At 34.4% G+C, this 20192-nt stretch overlaps 1 long non-coding RNA gene across 1 annotated transcript in view; it reads left to right on the top strand.

The window, feature by feature from the left end:
• LOC309646716 overlaps positions 1-16840 on the top strand; it is a 404408-nt gene extending 387568 nt beyond the window's left edge. Inside the window, exon 2 of the long non-coding RNA XR_014255556.1 lies at positions 16451-16840. This is a non-coding gene — a long non-coding RNA (uncharacterized lncRNA). The remainder of the gene's footprint in view (positions 1-16450) is intronic.
• The last annotated feature ends 3352 nt before the right edge of the window (positions 16841-20192 follow it).

Genomic DNA, 20192 nt, shown 5'->3' with positions numbered 1-20192 from the left:
TCTTTTCTTGGAGTCCTTTCCTGTGCATTTGCAGCTTAGGAACTGGCTAAACCCTTTGAGGTCAGTGACACATATTTTCAGGCATTTCATGTAGGGTAGGTCCTCTGTGGTTCTTCTTTTCTGAGATTTTCTCTGTAACGTTAAAAGCTCAAATTCCATCTCTGCCTCCTGCTAGAACTGTAGTCCCACGTAGACTTTACTTCTTGCTTGGACTCTAGTCTGTAAACTGTTAAATGCCCTCAGAGAAAACCCTGGTTTGAATGTGGAACTTTTCATAATGTATATTCTTTCTCTCAGGAGCTATAGCCCCTTACATCATACTGGTTTAATTGATTCTCCGTGTCTATGAATAATTGTTGTTGTATTTTTTCCGGATTTTAATATTGTTTGGGATGGCTAGTATTATTCAAGTTTCTTCCCTCACCTTTGATGTTATTCATCCATGAAGAGTTTTTGAATTCACCCATGTCCTGAGGCAAAAATCAGCTGTGTTCGTGAAGCCTGTCAAGATTTGCCAATATATCTTTCCTCTAGCAAGAGCCTTTCACAGGTATATGATCCACATTTTCAGCCTCCTGCATGGCTCTGATGAGCAAATGCCTCCTGGGAAAAAGTGACTGAAAATATCTCTACTTTCAGCTTCTCTCTCTGGAGTATAGCTCTGCAATTCTCTTGCCTTGGAACTTTTACTGAATTCAAGTATATTAATTCTTTAGTTGTCCTCAGTAAGAGCAGTGGTCTGAAGCCAGCTACTCCAATTCACTTGGAACATCGATACGTGTATTTTAAATGGTAAAATCAAGTATCTTGCTATATTATCGTTAATGGGTATTCTAGAATGATGAGGTCAATTCTGGAATGCAAATGTTATATTATTTCCACACTCACTAACTGTAAATTTTAACTCTGCCACAAATATAAAGTACACAGATATGTTTCCAACTTTTCATATGTATCTATTTCATTATTTTCTCAAAGTTTTATTAAGAAGTGTTTTCATGAGATCTTTTCAATCAATAAATTTTCCAGAATCATTTATCATATATGTATATACACACTTTGAGAAGTCACAAAGTTAAAATGTATAAGAACAGCACCAATTTTCACCTCTTCCCAACTACCCATCTAATAATAATTTTCCAATATGCCCTAAGAATTTCAAAATCAGTTATAACTTTCTCACTTTTACTGAAACCTGAATCACTTTTAGGACAATATTTCCCTGAAAACTTCCCTTTGATAATTTATTCTCTATCTTACTCCTAATGCCACTGATACTGGATTATACAATCAAAATCAATAAGGTAGATATTTTGAATATTTATTAAATTAATACTCCAACATTAATGAATGTATCTTTTTCTCAAGTGTACATTAAACACTCACGCAAAATGATCAACCAAACCATGAATAAGTCTCATATACCAAGAATAATTTATCACAAAATAATAAAACTAGAAATTAAAAACAAAGAGAGCCTTTAACAGAAACAAAATAATAAAAAGAGTAAATTAAATTCTAAACTCAAAAAGTGAGAGAAATACAAAGTACACCAAAAGAAAGAGCATAAATATGATGAGATAAAAATGGATGGAACACCGCTTATGCTTTGGGACATGCCCTAGGTTTGATTAACCAGAAACAAAACCTAAGACAGGGATTTAAACACATATAATTAGGGGAATTATCTTAAGGAAAAACTTAATAGAGAATTGGGTAACCTTTGCGCAAATGTGATTTTAGGTACCTTTTAGCCTTGACCTGATTTGGGAGCAACTTGATGTAATGTACATTATATTGCAGAGTTTTCTCACTTTGAAGGAGGGGGGCCTGGGCTACTGAATTTACAAGTCAGCCACACAGTCTTCTAGGTTGCTCTCCAAGTTATCTCCAGCAAGGAGGCTTTCAGCAACAAAGGACAATTCTCCTAAGAACATCACACCTTTTAAGCCGTTTCCTGTAATGTTTGCTGTCCTTGTGAGACAAATGCACTGGCAAGTTAAGGGGATCTAACAAGGTACCAGCATAATCTACCACAGAGCACCTGTTTTTCAATTTCCCATGTCTACCAGTAAGATGAAAGGAAGGCTTTACAGGGATATCAAAGGATCGGACCTATCAGGTCTGTCTGGTTTAACTATGGAGAAAAGAAGCTCAAACATCTGAGATGGAAGCTGAAGATAAGAGTACCTAAACTGAATAGTAAAGAAGAGTAGTCACAAATGTTATGTACAAACTCATTTGCCATTATAGAAACAATGATTGTAGCCTTCATTTTATTTCCTTCCTTCATATGCTTTAAACATAATTAAACTAACTTGTTTCTTCACTCCTTTCACTTTGCCTCACCATCTTATTTAGGCTAGGTTAAGCTTTACAATTTAGTCTTAAAATGCAGAAAGTTAGATAAGATCATGAGAAATCAAGAGGTTAAATGAGTATCCAACAGATATTCTATGAGTCAGTTACACTAATTGATAATACCTGGGCTGTATTTCTTTTGCGAGAAATTGGTGTTTTGTTATTGTTTGTTTTGTTTTTATTTTTTAATGCAAAATACTTGCATTATGATGAACTGGAGAACTGTTTTTCTAGCACAGTTAGGAGAAGAAAGTACACTGTGGAATATGAGACCAAAATATTGGCATGTAATGAATATTTGTCAATATTTTAGCTGTTCAAAATCTGAACCCACTACTGTGTTTGAGAATTCCTCACTAAATGAGTTGTGGTGGGCCCCATCTTTTACACCATACATAGGAGAGAATGTGAGGAAAAGAATGAGCAAATTTAAAACAATTGATTTGACTTCATATCTGGCATATAAATTACAGATGAAAGAATCAATGAATTAAAATCTAAAGAATAAGTTGACTAAGAAGTAGGTGGAAGGAACATAAAGCTCCTGCAGAAGAAGTGGGAGAAAACATCCCTGGCCTGGAGAATTAGCAAGTAAGAAAGTGAATGAAAGGGAGTTTGAGACTGGAATATTAATACATTTACTACAAGGGGACTTCCCTGGTGGCGCAGTGGTTAAGAATCTGCCTGCCAGTGCAGGGGACATGGGTTTGATCCCTGGTCTGGGAAGATCCCACATGCTGCAGAGCAACTAAGCCTGTGAGGACAGCTACTGAGCCTGCTCTCTAGAGCTCGTGAGCCACCACTACTGAGCCCACGTGCCACAACTACTGAAGCCCGTGCGCCTAGAGCCCGAGCTCCGCAACGAGAGAAGCCAGGACAATGAGAAGCCCGTGCACCGCAATGAAGAGTGGCCCCCATTCGCCGCAACTAGAGAAAGCCTACACGCAGCAACGAAGACCCAACACAGCCAAAAATAAATACACAAGATAAATAAATTTATTAAAAAAACACAAAACTACACGGGTATTGGTATGGCTGAAATCCAGAACACTGACAGCAAATGATGGCAAGGGTGTGGAACAACAGGCACTCTCACTCATTGCTGATGGGAATGCAAATTAGTACAGCTGCTTTGGAAGACAGTTCGGCAGTTTCTTACAAAACTAATTATACTCTGAGCATATCAGCAATCACACTCCTTGGTATTTATGCAAAGGAGTTAAAAACTTATGTCCACAGAAAAACCTGCATATGGATGTTTATAACAGCTTTATTCATAAATGCCAAAACTTGGGAGCAACCAAGATGTCCTTCAGTAGGTGAAAAACAAGTAAACTGTGGTACATCCAGATGATGCAATAGTTTTCGGCGCTAAGTAGAAATAAGCTATTATGTCATGAAAAGATATGGAGGAAACTTAAATGCATATTACTAAGTGAAGGAAGTCAATCTGAAAAGGGTACCTATTATATATGTCCAACTATATGACCTTCCCAAAAAGGGGTTGGGGTGGGGAATGAATAGGCAGAGCAAAGAGAATTTTTAGGGCAGTGAAACTACTCTATATGATACTATAATGGTGGATACATGTCACTAATTGTTCAAATACATAGAACATAATACAACACAAAGAAAGAACCCCAATGTACACTGTGGACTCCGGGAGCACTATGGATACTGAAGTGAACTTGTAGGTCATCAACTATAATAAACGTACCACTCGGGTGGGAGATTCTGATATGGGTAGGGCATGCGTATGTGGGGACAGACAGTAAAGGTGAAACCTATGTACCTCCTCCTCAATTATGCTGTGAACTTAAAACTGCTCTAAAAACTAAAGTCTAATAAAAAATGAAACTGTAGAAAAATGTGTGGATTGTGTAAACCTATTATGGATTTGCCAAAGTTATATATTAAGGATTCTTTCCCTTTTTTCTTGAAAATTTGATTAATTTCAAATGGTGAACTCCTTTATACAATGAAAGCTGATCTTTAATTGCACTGTAAGTATTCATTATTAATTCATGTTCTACTTGATATTATATATTGATGTTTTAATTCAATGTATACATCTTTAATATTGTTATATATTTTCCACTCTCAAATACTGTGATTACATTTCACATATAAAAACATTATAGAAGTATATTTCTATTTTTCCCATTCCACTCTTTGTGTTACATTGTTTAGTATATTACTTTTACAAATGTTATAAATTGCACATTATATTGTTATTATATTTGCTTTAATTTATTTGTAATATTTTAAGGAGAATTAAGATTTATTTTATACTTATCTCTATTCATAGTATTATTTTCCTTCTCTCAGAAGAGCTTCCTTTAATATTTCTTGTAGTACTCATCAATTGGTGATGAATTCTGTCATCATTTTTAGGTATGCAAAAGTGTTTATTTCACCTTAATTTTTCATAGATTTTTTCGTTAGGTATATATTTTTTGGTTGACAATTTTGCTCCATGGCAACCCGACCTGTCAGTATTATAAATATTTCACTCCACTTTTTTATATTTTTTATTTTTTTTTTTTAGTTTGCATTATTTCTGATGAGATGTTTACTGTCAAATTTGGTCTTCTGTGCATAATTTAACTTTTTTCTCCAGCTACTTTAAATACTGTCTCTCTCTCTCTTTTTTTTTTTTTTTGAATGTACAAGGTTGTTTATTAAAGCCTTGTTGGGTACTGAAAGATAAAGAAATATCCCAAATGTTCATCCAGAGGGGGCTAGTAAAAGCAATTATATCTGCACAGTAGAACACTCAGCAGCCTTCAAAAAAAGAATGAAAAACTCTGTAAATACTGTCTATTTTTCACTGCATTTCAGCAACTGAATTATCCAGTGCCTAGATGTTGTTTGCTTCATATCCTTTTTCTTGGGTTTTTTGAGATTTTTGAACATTTGGAATTACAGTTTTAATCAAATTTGCAAATTCTTCACCATGATTTTTATAGTATTTGTCTGCACGCTTCTTTCTGAACTCCAGTTATATGTATTTTAGACCGTGAAAATTGCCCTGCAGTTCACTGCTGCCCTTTGCATTATTCTATATTCTTTATTTTTCTCTTTGTGTTTTATTTGGATAGTGTCTACTTCTATATTCTCAAGTATTATAGCCTTTTCTTTCACAGTGTCTGACTTGCTGTTTGTCTTATACAGTGTATTTTTCATCTTAGATGCTGCATTTTTTATCTCTAGAGATTTGAATTCATTTGTGAGATTTTAAATACATCTTTCATTTTTTACTCATCATGCTTCTGTATTTTTCTACTTGTTTCTATTAACCAAATTGTTTCTATTAACCAAATTCTTGGTTATGGGTCATATTTTCCGCCTTCTTTAAATGTCTTGTAATTTTTTTAACAAATGCCACACATTGAGAATTTTACATTTGGGGTGCTGGATTTTCTTGCATAACTTCAAGTATTGTTCTCTATTTAGTATGCAGTTAAGTTACTTGGAAGTATTTGATTATTCTGAGGCTTGGTTTTAAGATAAGATAACATCTTAGAAAGTTTATACCAGCGTTTTGTATAGGGCTAATTTGGCCCCACTGCTGCGCTTGTGCTCAAAACAGTATTGCACACTTTTTTCTGTTCTCATATTATTATATTTATATTTACTTATTTTCTTTTTGCTGTGTGTAAGTATTACTGCTGTTAAGCAGAACACCATGGACTGTTCACCAGTGCTAGGGGAGGACTTCAACTTCATGGAGGAGAGCAAAGATCACCATAATGCCAGCTACCAGGAATAGAAGTCTAAGCACGTCTGCCCACTGCACCTAGGCAATGGAGTTGCCAAAAATAGAACACAGTCAACTACTGACTCGATAGACAATGCTTTTATTCACATAGAGAAGAGATAAAGCAAGATCAGCTCCAAAAGTTTGTGTTATCCCATGGTTAGTGGGTGCCCGCCCCCGGCAGCAAACAGGGCAATTGGCCTATGTGCACCCATCTCCTGTTGCAGCAGAAGGTTCCCTCCTCCTCCTCCAATGAAGTCTCAAAAACTGAGAGTTTAGGGCCTGCCTGAGGGCCATTGACACACATGCTTAAGCAGAACAAAAGGAACGGTTGTTGACCATAACACAGGTAAAGATATTCCCACAAAAGGTTTATCATCAGCACAGTGGGCTCTTTATTTTTTTAATTGGGGTATAGTTGTTTTACAATGTTTTGTTAGTTTCTACTGTACATCAAAGTGAAGTAGAGTTAAAGAATTAGCTCTTCCTGCTAATACTGTGTGAGAGGTTCACAGATTAGCTTGTTAATCATTTTTTTTTCTCTTCAGAAAACTAAAAGTCTAGCATGTATTATAGACAGGTTTAATATATTAGAAAAATTAGGCTACTATGTCAATAGTATTTTCATTCAATAGAAAGAGAATTGACAGAATCTAGATTTAGAAAGGCACTAGAAATCATGAATTCCAAAGTTTTCATTTGGTAAATTAGGATCCTGAGCTTCAAAGGCACACAAGGTCTTGAACAAGATGGTGAATTAGTACTTCAATGTCCATGAAATGTTAATGCATTTTATCTCCAGTCTAAAACTAGTTTGTTTTCTTAATTTATATTCAAAACAAAAGTCATATGTACGATGCAAGTCTACTGAACAGACTTCTCAATTTAGCACATGGTTAAATCTGAAATACAATCAGCAGTGACCCATTTCTCTGTCATTTGCTCATTTTAAATCCCTGCTTTTTATACTACCCTTGAAAAGAACAACACACATGACATTCAGTGCTTAAAAAAAGGGGGTAGGGGGCTGGTGGCCAAGTAGCAAAGGACAGCTAGAGCCTTAGGGGTAATGGGTTAACTATGCTTGCTGGCTAAGTAATGTGCCCCAACCCATGCATTGAGGAAGAATATATTCAAGGGCCTCAACAAACTTATCCAGCTTCTGTAAATCCACGGCAATAGAAATCATAGAATAAACAACACATATTTGTTTGCTTTTTAAAAATATATTTTGTTTTGTAAAACACTATCAGATATATTTTGGCATCAGGTACAGTTAAGAGGCAGCACATTAATGGAAAGTGGACAAGTTTGGGGGTTAGTCATAAATAGTTACTTACTACTTATTGTGACAATTAGGTGCTTTTAACTGCAAAATAGGAAAAAAAATCCTAATTGTGTTCAAATAATAGAGATATTTTTACTTCACATATGTTGATGGGTATTAATAGGGAGGATCCAGGACTGGTTAATTCCTAAACTAAGTGAATTCCTCAAAGATCTGTTTTCTTTATATCTTTTCACTCTGTCATTCTCAGCACTTTTTCAGCTTCATACATGGTTGCTGGATGGCCATACATTATTCTGGCAATTTATTTTCACTAGTGTCTAGATGTAAGTATGACCCACCTTTTAAGTTCAAGAAAAAAACATCCAAGACATCCCCTTAAGAATCCTCCCTCACATTTCATCAGCCAGAATTATTTCAGAATGCCTTCCACGGAGAGGCTAATGAGACCACATGGATTTATTCAGCTTTTTCCCACCAGGGTTACAGGACAGAATGAAACCCTAGAGAAAATGACTTGAAACACTATGCTCTCAATTTTCCCAAGGACAGTACATAGCGAGCACCATTTCAGATACATAGGAGAGAAGTTATTATTACATAAAATTAATGTCTTAGGGCATTAGGACTTAATTCTTTCCCAGAACCCCAGTGGAAAAGGGCTATTTGTATTAACCATATTTATCCTCTGAGTATGGCCTCTGGGGATACAAGTATCTTCTGTGAGGTAAATATCTGCTAGAGTAATTTCAACTAAATTGAGCTTCTATTAGCAGAGAAAGAGGTGGGAAATGGCTATTGTGTAGAAAATTAACTTTCTTCCACATCTGGTTTTTAAGAGTGATATGTAGTGTGTTATGCTGTGATGTGTTCCTTCAGGCGCCTCTTCAGGACTGAAGGAATTATTCTGCTTGCTATTGGAAGTGTTGCCAGCAGACATTCCTGTATTGTGAGACCTCTCTGGGAATTGTCTCAGCTAAAACGATTTGTCTCACTAAATATCATTCTGGCTTCAAAGTTTCCCATGGTGTCAGATGAAGACCTTGCTGGACTGTATCCAGATCTGTTTCCTTTCTTTCCCTTCCAAAGATGGTGATCCCAAAAGCACACCCAAATCAATATCCTGTATGCTTGTGTGCATCTGAGTCTTAAGTGTCCCTTTCCCAGGTGAAATCTTGGATATGCTTTTCAACCATTTTGTGTCTAAATGTCCAAATGTCCAAAAGGGGCCATATTACTACCAAATTTCTTTGTGAAAAATAATGTGTGTGTGTGTGTGTGTGTGTAGAGAGAGAGAGAGAGAGATTACACCTAGCAACAAGCCTGACGTGGCATATGCGTGAAGATACACAAATATCAATATATACATTAATGCATTTTTTTTGAAAATTCGTATTTTAGTATTTTTTACTTTTAAATAAATCTCATTTAATGTGTACTTTGCTTATGATCACAAAGCCAATATGTGCCAGAACTAGTAAAATCCTCATCTTAATATAAATATCATATTCATTCCATTATATGTCACTGCATTTCTTGTTAAAATAAATGATACCACCCAACCATAGAGAGAAAAACATGATAATCAGAAGCTGACAAGAAAGAATTCCTAATAAAAATTGTAAATTAAAAAATCTCTTTCAGATATAAAGCACATTTGACTCTAAATTAATTCTGAAAACCAGAATAGAGAAATGCATTTTTTAAATTCCTTAACACAAGTTTATTCTTGTAATGACTTTCTTTTCAAAATACACACATATATATTTAATATAATGTATATTTATATATTCAAATATATATCACATTTACAAACATGTGGTGACATCAATTCTTAAAAAATCAATTTCAATTTTTAGGAAAGAATAAGAATCCGTGTTACTAAATTTTGTTGAGAATATGAACTATTTTAATGACAGATACCAAAATGTCTAATATCAGGAAATGGTTCTCAAGAAATTCTTGTTATTGTACCTGAGTTCTAACCATCCATTTGACAAATACATAATATATAATGTAAATCAGCATATGTAAATATCCACATATAGCTATTAATGCTTCACCATTCTCTTAATGTGCTACAGGGTAAAATAGAGGAGTATAAATAGAGGAAGAGAGGGAGATATTATAAAATTATATTTTGTTGGATTTTCTAGAAGAATGAAGGTTCAAATAGAATGTGTGATGATTATGTTAATTCAAGGAACATTACAGTGGGAGTGTACCATTTAAGTTTTAATTAGTAAGAATTAGGCAGATGCTATATTTCAGTGTTGCAAATATTCAGCCAGTTTTATAGACTACTTTGTAAATAAGGACATGAGAATTTCTTGATGTAGGATTAAGTTTAATAGGCCAGCAAAAACAGCATTTGAATCAAACGACTTTAACATATTGAATAGACCTACAGAGTATGGTACCTCATTAGGAGGCTCAAAATGTTTGGGTGCAAGGCATAGAACTTACAGGTGAACACTCCTTAGGCCTTAATACAAGCCTGTCACCTTTGTTGAATAGCTTCAATACACATGACCTCTGGTTACTATCTGGTATTATCCTGAGCCTTTTTTACTGAACATCCTATAGCCACTGCTTGATTCCTTAACTTTAGGCTATCAAGTTTGCATAGTATCACAGCATAAATATTCATGGTAAGACAGAGTTCCCTGGGGCTTTCACTGATTTTCATTCCTCGACGTTCCCATCACTGAGATAAGGTTGGGTTTCCCTTCTCCTTCCCTCTCTCTGTCCTTCTTAATCCTTACAATATCTTAGAATTTTTAAAAAAATCAAATTATGCTATAAGAATAAAGCCCATTTTGATAAAAGAAGCCAATTTATAAAATACATTTTCTCCTCTGATGCATTTACCAGATCCACAAAAATGGTGGTTGCAGGGGAAATTCAGGACCATGGTTAAGGGAGGGATGGAAAAAGAAGAGAGAGGAGGAAATTTAGGATCAGTGTGTGTGTGTGTGTGTGTGTGTGTGTGTGTGTGTGTGTGTCTGTGTGATTAAAGGTATCCCTATCCCTATGCTAAACATTTCACAAGCACTTGTTCCATTTTCTTGTATTTTAAGTCTATTCTAAACTTCAGGGAACATTCTGTGATGATATAGGTCAATAATACTTGTTGATATTTTCCTTGCTTCTACAAAATGGCTTTTCCTGTTTGATTTGACACACTTGTAAAGTAATTCTGCACAGTACTTTGTCAAGTAGTAGGCATTAGTGCTGACCACACATTCAATTGAGGGAAACAATTTAAATATGACACTGTTCATATGTTTTAATCACTACAGTAATTACTTAAAAATTGTTCAAATGAGATAACTTGTTCGATAAAAACTGTAGCATTTACCTTCTTAAGTAGAAATATGTACTTTAACCTGAGATTTAGAATATTCAGTTTTATAACTTGTATCTATTTTTTGACTTGGGTGATACTGTAGGTGCTCCACCTATAGCCCTTAGGCCTTAACAATTCTGGTATCCGGGACAACTTCCAGCTGCCACTATCTCTCCCTCTGCCTGAGGGCTTTCTCCAGGGAAGGCTACTAGATGCCATCAGAGCTGGGAATTCACAACTGGGAGAAGCTTTCAAATAGTTTATACCAACTTCTTGTCTTTTGGATAGAATAGCAAATGTGTGTTCTACACTATTTCTCAGGCTGCTAGCTGGCTTGATAACAACATTTTTGGCTTTTTTTTTTTCCAATTTCAATTTCCTACTGCCTTACTAGTGTGTCTGTACCTCCCAAATAAACTACTTATACTTGAATTCTTATGTCAGGATTGTTTAAAACATTCACTAATTAGCCTTTTGGTAGTGCTCTCTCCCTTGCATCAACAAATTGTCAATTTCCATTTGTTTACTCTCAAGATACAAGAATTTCTCTATTCTTATAACAATAACCCAGAATAGCTCCCACACCTACTTCTTTTTTTTTTTTTTAATTAATTAATTATCCATTTTTATTTATGGCTGTGTTGGGTCTTCGTTTCTGTGCGAGGGCCTTCTCTCGCTGCGGCAAGTGGGGGCCACTCTTCATCGCGGTGCGCGGGCTTCTCACTGCCGCGGCCTCTCCTGCTGCGGAGCACAGGCTCCAGACGCGCAGGCTCAGTAATTGTGGCTCACGGGCCCAGTTGCTCCGCGGCATGTGGGATCCTCCCAGACCAGGGCTCAAACCCGTGTCCCCTGCATTGGCAGGCAGATTCCCAACCACTGCGCCACCAGGGAAGCCCCCCTACTTCTTTTTAAACATCGTATTTCCCTCCAGATTTTCCCATTTCTCTGCTCACCCTCAATAAACACTTCTTGATAGCATTTCTTATAGAGGACCACCTCCTCACATCTTATTTACTTTTCAGCCCACTCCAATACAGCAAAAGGCTCTGACTCCTCCAGATTAGCAAATATGGTCCTGCCAAAGTAACTTTATTTTTAAATCTGATGAACACATCTCTGTCTTCATATATCTCAGTATCTCAGTAGAATTTGGTACTGTTGAACATACCTGCTTTTCATGAACCTTCACCTGTGCACTTCTATGGCTCTGAATGATTCAGGCCATTTCCTCTCTTCACCTTTGATGGTTTATCCTGATACATGCATTGCACAAGCCATAAATGTTTCTAAGTTTTATTCTTTACTGTATTTGTAAATGGAGAAACTATTTACCCAGAGCCTGAAGACAAATACTCATGAGATATATATAACTCTCCCTCTCTATGTATTCCCAACAGTTACTGTATTAAGAAAAAAACAAAACCCCAAACCCAAAAACCCTCCTTGTTTGTTTATAGCATATTATTTCTCCACCTTCTCTAAGTTTTCAACATCTTCTCAGCTTCATCATGAAATTCTGGACCAGGTCACCACCATCTTAAGCCTGAACAATAAAATAAATTCCCACTTCGTATCTGATTCTATGCTTACTGCCTCTCCCTAATTTATTCTTCACACAGAAACGTGAGTGATTTTTTTTTTTTTTTAACACAAGCCTAGTGCTATAAGGATTATAATTTCAATTAGTTACTATAGCCTAAAAGTCTAACAGAATCTGGCTTTGCATTAGCTTTCAAATATCATTTCCTAACACTTGCTTTTTTGTGTAAGCTTCTGCTCCACAATCAGAGTAGAATCAGGTATTTTGAGACTTTTAAAGAAGATAAAATATAAAAATATCAAAAACAAATTATATATGAAAGTGAATACTAATTTAGAATGAGCCAAGAAATCATAATAAAGTATACATTTTTGCAAACATACATTCCAGGAACATCACAAAATACAGAAAAACAATACAGTATCATTATTATCAACTGCTTGAACAACTCTACAATATTTTTCTCTGTGTTTGATTGTTGGATACTTTGTGCTTTCATATCAGAATAATTTTGTAATGTAATTTTCTAAAGAGATAGTAGAAAGATAATTCAGTCTCACATCATTGGTATTTGTTTATTGTGTATTTTTGATGCATAAGCTATAAGAATTTACATACAGAAGTACTCTGGTTTGTGTGCCTAACAAACACATAGATTCTAACCACTTTAATTTCAGGTTATGCCAGTCAAACAAGAAAAATAAATAGATTCTGTGTTTATAATTTTATATACCACAGTATCAATTCCTGATGGGTGAGAACTTCTATTTCAACTAGGTGTCAATGAGAACTAAATCTTTCATATTATGATCGGTACATTTTTCTAACAACTATCTCCTCCCTGTGCTCATTTCAAATTTTGTTTCTCCTCTTTCGTATCTCATCCTTCCAGTATGTGGTGCCAAAGCCCACATCCTTTTTAAGGTCACAGTTGAGGTGTATCCACAAAATGGATGAAGGAAATTCCTAGAAGCCATTTCCATGCAAGGATGATAATAATAACTGTATGCTGAAGAGACTGATTATATATATAAATATATATGAAGTATAATATATATTTACATTACTTAAAATATGTGTATACATATTCTGCTAAATCTAAACCAAATGTATCACCAATTAAACATCCATTCATAGAATGAATAAATGAGCAAATGAATAATATTTATTTCCTTCATAGTCCTGTCCATTTACACTAGGAAGTAATTAAGACATGGGTCTTGGAATAGGCTCAACATGAATTTGATTCACTGCTCTGCTGCTTACTAATCTTTCTTATCCTCAGTTGGGGTGAATAGAAAAGAAATAACAAGAGATAGATTTATCTATTATGAGTGAACACATTAAATGTAAATGGTCCAACTTCCTAATTAGAGATGATCAGATTTAATAAAATAGTAAGGACAAAAAAGAACTCAAATTAAATATAAAATCACAAGTAGGTTGAAAGTAAAGAATGAAAACCCATAAGTAGAGATAGAGATTTCAATAATCCTTTTTAAATAACTGATAAACCAGTGAGGTGAGAAAACAATAATGGCATAGATGAATTAAATAACACTATCAACCAACTTGACCTAATTGACATGTACAGAACACTGTACCCAAGGGCAAAGAATATACATTTTTTCAAATGTACAAAGAAGATTTACGAAAATAGACCATATTTGGGGCCATAAAATCAGTCTGAAAAAATTTAAATGGCTTTAACTCATACAAAGTAAATTTAACCTAAATTAAATAGAAGAAAGTAAATGATAAAGATAAGATCAGAAATCACTGAAATAGAAAAGAGAAAGACATTATAGAAAAGCAATTATAATAAATCAGAAAATCAATAAAATTGAAAACTCATTATCAGGTTGATGAGCAAAAAAGTCAGAAGACAAAAATCACCAATATTAGGAAGAAAAGATGTGACATCACTACAGATTCTATAGTTGCTAAAAGCATTATGTCTTAGTTCAGCCTGCTAAAGCAAAATATGATGGACTGGGAGGCTTATTAACAACAATTTATTTCTCACAGTTCTAGAGGCTGGGAAGTCTAAGATCAAAGTGCCAGCAGGTTCAGTGTCTGGTGACAGCTACATTTTGGTTCATAGATGGCCATTTTTTTTCTATGTCCTCACGTGGTGGAAGGGGCAAGGAAGCTCTTGGGATCTCTCTTTTAAGCACACTAATCTTTTACAAGGGCAGATCCCTCATGGCCTAATCACCTCCCAAAAGCTCCACCTCCAAATACCATTACATTGGGAATTAGGTTTCATCATTTAAATTTGGGGAGGAAACAAATGTTCAACTTGTAGAAAATAATAAGGAAATATCATGAACAACTGCATGTCAGTAATTCTACTCAATGTGAAAATAGACAAATTCCCTTACAGACAAAATTACCAGTCATTCAAGAAGAAACAGATAATCTGAGTATCTTAATATCTATTAAACAAATTAAATTTGCACCTATTAGCCTTCATACAAAGAAAATTCTAGGCTCACATGGCTTCACTGGTGAATTCTACCAAATATCAAACAATCCAGCAAAAAGTGTACCCAAGAATTGAAAAGGAATACATTCCAACTTATTCTATGAAGTCAGCATTACCTTATCATTAAAATCAGACATTATAAGAAAAGAAAAATACACATTATTATCCCTCATCAACATAAATGTAAAAAGTTTAAACTAAAATTTTTGCAAATAAATCCAGCTACAAATAAAATGAACAATGCATTATGACCAAGTATGGTTTATCCCACTAATATAAGGTTGTTTTAATAAAAAGTTCAAGCAGTGTAATCTACAATAATAGTAAACTTCAAAAGAAAAAACTATGATAATCTCAAAATATGGAACAACAACAAAAAAAAAACATTTGATCTATTCCAACATCCATTACTGATAAAAACTCTCAACACTCCAGGTGTAGAATGTAACTTTCTTAAGCTGAAGAAAGGTATTTATGAAAAACCTATAGCTAACTTTATTCCAAATAGCAAAAGAATTAACATACCCATCCTAAGATCAAGAACAAAACAAATATATTCATTATCACTGCTTCTATTTAACACTTTACTAAAAGCTCTTATTTATGCAATATGGCAAGCAAATTAAAAACCAATAGACATCAAATAGAAATATTGAAAAGTAATCAGTCTTTATTCACACATGACATGAATAACTATGTCAGTGGTTTGAAGGGTGATACTTCCACTCAAGAGACATTTGGCAATATCTGGAGATGTTTTTAATTATCACAACTAGTGGGGTACTACTAGCCTTTCATATGTAGAGGCCAAGGATGCTATTTAACATGCTACAATACACAAGACAGCCTCACACAACAAATAATTATACAGCCCAAAATGACAATAGAGTTGCTACTGAGGAGCTCTGTTTTAGTAAAAAATATAATAAGATCTTTAATATAAAAAAGCTAGTAAAACTATTAAGTGAATTTAGGCAGATTTTCAGGATACAGCATCAATATACATATATCAATTGTATTTACATATAACAGCAATGAATAATTGGGAACTGAAATTTTAAATTATCACTTACCAGTATTTCAAAAAGTATAAAAAACTTAGAGATAAATATGTAGAATATCTAGATAATTGAAACTACAAATAAAACTGAAATTAAAAATTGATAAATAAAGACATATACCTTTCACATTTGTCAGAAGATTCTGTGTATGTGTGTGTGTGTGTGTGTGTGTGTGTGTGTGTGTGTGTATTAAAGTTACAAAGCCTGACCATACCAAGTCTAGGCAAGGATGTGGAGTATCTTTCCCACTCATCATTATTAGAGATGTAAAAATGGTACAAACACTGAAGAAATGTAACAGTTTCTTAAAAAGTGAAACACATACCTACCATATGACCCAGCCATTCTCTTCCTAGGCATTTATTAAAAAGAAATGATGGTGTATGTGCCTACAAAATCTTGTACATGAATATTCATAACTGCTTTATTGTAGTATCTAAAAACTGGAAACTAACCAAATGTTACACGTTCAACAATTGATCAATAGATAAACAAATTGTGATATATCTTTGCAATGGAATACTATTCAGCAATAAAAAGGAAAGGATCATTTGTACCCACAACAAATTTATGAATCTCAAAATAATTTTTGCTGAGTGTAAGAAGCCAGACCACTGTCATCAATGGCAACAACATGAAAGACTACATGATGTAAAATTCAATTTATACAAAATCCTAGAAAATTGGATTACAAAAGGGCATATGAAAATTTATGAGATTATGGATATATTCAATCACTATTAGTTTGTACATGTTAAATATGTACAGTCTGTTGTATACAAATTATATTTCAAAAAAGTTATTAAAAAACTAAATAAAATACATATTATACATCTTCAACTTATTACAATTTACCTGCAAATATTTTCATACCATTTTATTTTTTACAGATCTATACAATTGTAAATTCTCATTTCCCTTCTCCCTGCCTTTGTGCTATTACTATTGTACATTTTATTCCACACTTGCTGTAAACCACAACATACATTTTTTTTTTTAATTTAAATCGTCAATTACCTTTTGATAATCTTATGGTGATACCAATTTCTGTGAATGGCCAGCTATTTAGAAAGAGAATGGGAGCTGTTAAACTTCTTGTTATCTTTTCCTTTTTCAAGAATAGACAATGTTCTTGAAAAGATACTGAACAATATTTTCTATTTACCTACATATTTATAATTTTTGTGTGTTTTCTTTTATTTTGAATATCCAGATTTCCTTTAGTATGATTCTCTAGAATTCATAACCATAAACCTCAATTTACCTGTAGGTATGAGGTGCATGATGTGCAATTATTTTTTTCTAGGGCATCAGAAATATACAAGTCTGCAGATGAGTGCAATAATTTGGAATATTCACTTTAAGTCATAGGAGGTAAATATAATTTAAATATGTTAATCTGTAGTCATTTGGGTAAGAACGATATATATCACTACAAGATATGCTTAACAGCTTGGGCAAATGACATAATTTCATGACTTTTAGTAGCCTGGCCCCTTTAAAAGACATTTAAGATAGATAAAGATATGCATCTAACCTTTCTATTGTGCTTTCAATTAGCAAAATATTGTGAGCTGTTCTCAGTTAATGTTTGGGGAACTTGTAACAGTTTGGATGAATGAATAATTAAGAATACTTTTACAAATTTTGGATGTGTATTTTATAGCATAAATATCATTAGTAATGAAAATATTAACAGTTTAGTAAACATGCTGTTGAATAAGTATGAAATAACAAAGTAAAAAAAAAACACATGCAAAACACTTCTTAAATAGCTTAGTTTATAATTAAACTCTTTCCACTTGTGTTGGAGATATCAACTTCTGTGAATGGCCAGCTATTGATAAAGAGAATGGGAGCTATTAAATTTCTTGATATCTTTCACTTTTCCAAGATATCTCTCAAGTGGTAAAAGGATGCCATTACTAGTAATTGCTTAACAATAAGCAGTAAAACAGTGTTATTAACAATAGTTAATTTTTTAAAGCTTTTTATTTTATATTATAGTTGATTAAAATGTTGTGTTAGTTTCAGGTGTACAACAAAGTGATTCAGTTATACATATACATGTATTGATATATATTCTTTTTCAAATTCTTTTCCCAATTAGGTTGTTACAGAATATTGAGCAGAGTTCCCTGTGCTATACAGTAGGTCCTTGTTGGTTATCCATTTTAAATATAGCAGTGTGTACATCTCAATCCAAAACTCCCTAATATCCCTCCCCCCGACCCTCCCCTCTGGTAACCATAAGTCCATTCTCTAAGCCTGTGAGTCTGTTACTGTTTTGTAAATAAGTTCATTTGCATAATTTTTTTTTGATTCCACATATAAGTGATATCATACGATATTTCTCTCTCTCTGACATTTCACTCAGTATGACAATCTCTAGGACCATCCATGTTGCTGCAAATGGCATTATTTCATTCTTTTTAATGGCTGAGTAATATTCCATTGTATATATGTACCACATTTTCTTTATCCATTCTTCTGTCAATGGACATTTAGGTTGCTTTCATGTCTTGGCTACTGTAAACACTGCTGTAATGAATATTGGGGTACATGTATACTTTCAGACCATGTTTTTCTCTGGGTATATACCCAGGAGTGGGATTGTAGGATCATATGGTAGCTCTATTTTTAGTTTTTTAAGGAATCTCCATACTGTTCTCCATAGTGGCTGCACCAGTTTACGTTCCCACCAACAGTGCAGGAGGGTTCCCTTCTCTCCACACTATCTCCAGTATTTACAGTCTGTGGATTTTTTGAGGATAGCCATTCTGACTGTTGTGAGGTGATACCTCACTGTAGTTTCAATTCACATTTCTCTAATGATTAGTGATGTTGAACATCTTTTCATGTGCCTCTTGACCATCTGTATGTCTTCTTTGGAGAAATGTCTATTTAGGTCTACTGCCCATTTTTTGTTTTTTTTAATATATTTATTTATTTATTTATTTTGGCTGCATTGGGTCTTTGTTGCTGCATGTGGGCTTCCTCTAGTTGCAGCAGTGAGGGTTACTCTTCGTTGTGGTGTGTGGGCTTCTCATTGTGGTGGCTTCTCTTGTTGCAGACCATGGGCTCTAACCATGCAGGCTTCAGTAGTTGTGGCACGTGGGTTCAGTAATTCTGGCTCATGGGCTCTAGAGCACAGGCTCAGTAGTTGTGGCGCACGGGCTTAGTTGCTCCGTGGCATGAGGGATCTTCCTGGGCCAGGGCTTGAACCTGTGCCCCCTGCATTGGCAGGCGGATTCTTAACCACTGTACCACCAGGGAAGTCCTTCTGCCCATTTTTTGATTGGGCTGTTTGTTTTGATGATATTAAGCTGCATGAACTCTATAAATTTTGGAGACTAATCCCTTGTCGGTCACATCATTTGCAAATATTTTCTCCCATTCTGTGGGTTGTTTTTTCATTTTGTTTATGGTTTCCTTTGCCATGCAAAAGCTTTTGAGTTTAATTAGGTTCCATTTGTTTATTTTTGGTTTTAATCCCATTAATCTGGGAGACAGACGAAAAAGATATCACTGCAATTTATGTCAGAGAGTGTTCTGCCTATGTTTTCCTCTAAGTTTTTGATAGTGTCTGGTCTCACATTTAGGTCTTATTCATTTTGAGTTTATTTTTGTGTATGGTGTTAAAGAATGTTCTAATTTCATTTTTTTACATGTAGCTGTCCAGTTTTCTCAGCACCACTGATTGAAGAGACTGTCTTTCCTCTATTGCATAGTCTTGCCTCCTTTGTTGTAGATGAATTGACCATAGGTGCATGGGTTTATTTCTGGGCTTTCTACCCTGTTCCATTGATCTATATTTCTATTTTTGTGCCAGTACCATGCTCTTTTGATTACTAAACCTTTGTAGTATAGTCTGAAGTCAGGGAGCCTAATTCCTCCAGCTCCAGTTTTCTTTCTCAAGATTGCCTTGGCTATTCGGGGTCTTTTGTGTCTCCATACAAATTTTAAGATTTTTTGTTCTAGTTCTGTGAAAAATGCCATTTGTAATTTGATAGGGATTGCATTGAATCTGTAGATTGCCTTGGGTAGTACTGTCATTTTGACAATACTGATTCTTCCAATCCAAGAACATGGTATATATTTCCATCTGTTTGTGTGGTCTTTGATTTCTTTCATCAGCACCTTATAGTTTTCAGAGTACAGGTATTTTGTCTCCTTTGGTAGGTTTATTCCTAGGTATTTTATCTTTTTTAATGAGATGGTAAATGGGATTGTTTCTTCAGTTTCTCTTTCTGATCTTTCATTATTCATGTATAGAAATGAAACAGATTTCTGTGTATTAATTTTGTAAGTTCCAAGTTTACCAAATTCATTGATGAGCTCTAGT

This window comes from Balaenoptera physalus (genome assembly GCF_965194825.1).
Source record: "Balaenoptera physalus genome assembly, chromosome: 17".
Lineage (NCBI taxonomy): Eukaryota > Metazoa > Chordata > Mammalia > Artiodactyla > Balaenopteridae > Balaenoptera > Balaenoptera physalus.
This window is presented reverse-complemented; position numbering and strand designations above follow the sequence as displayed.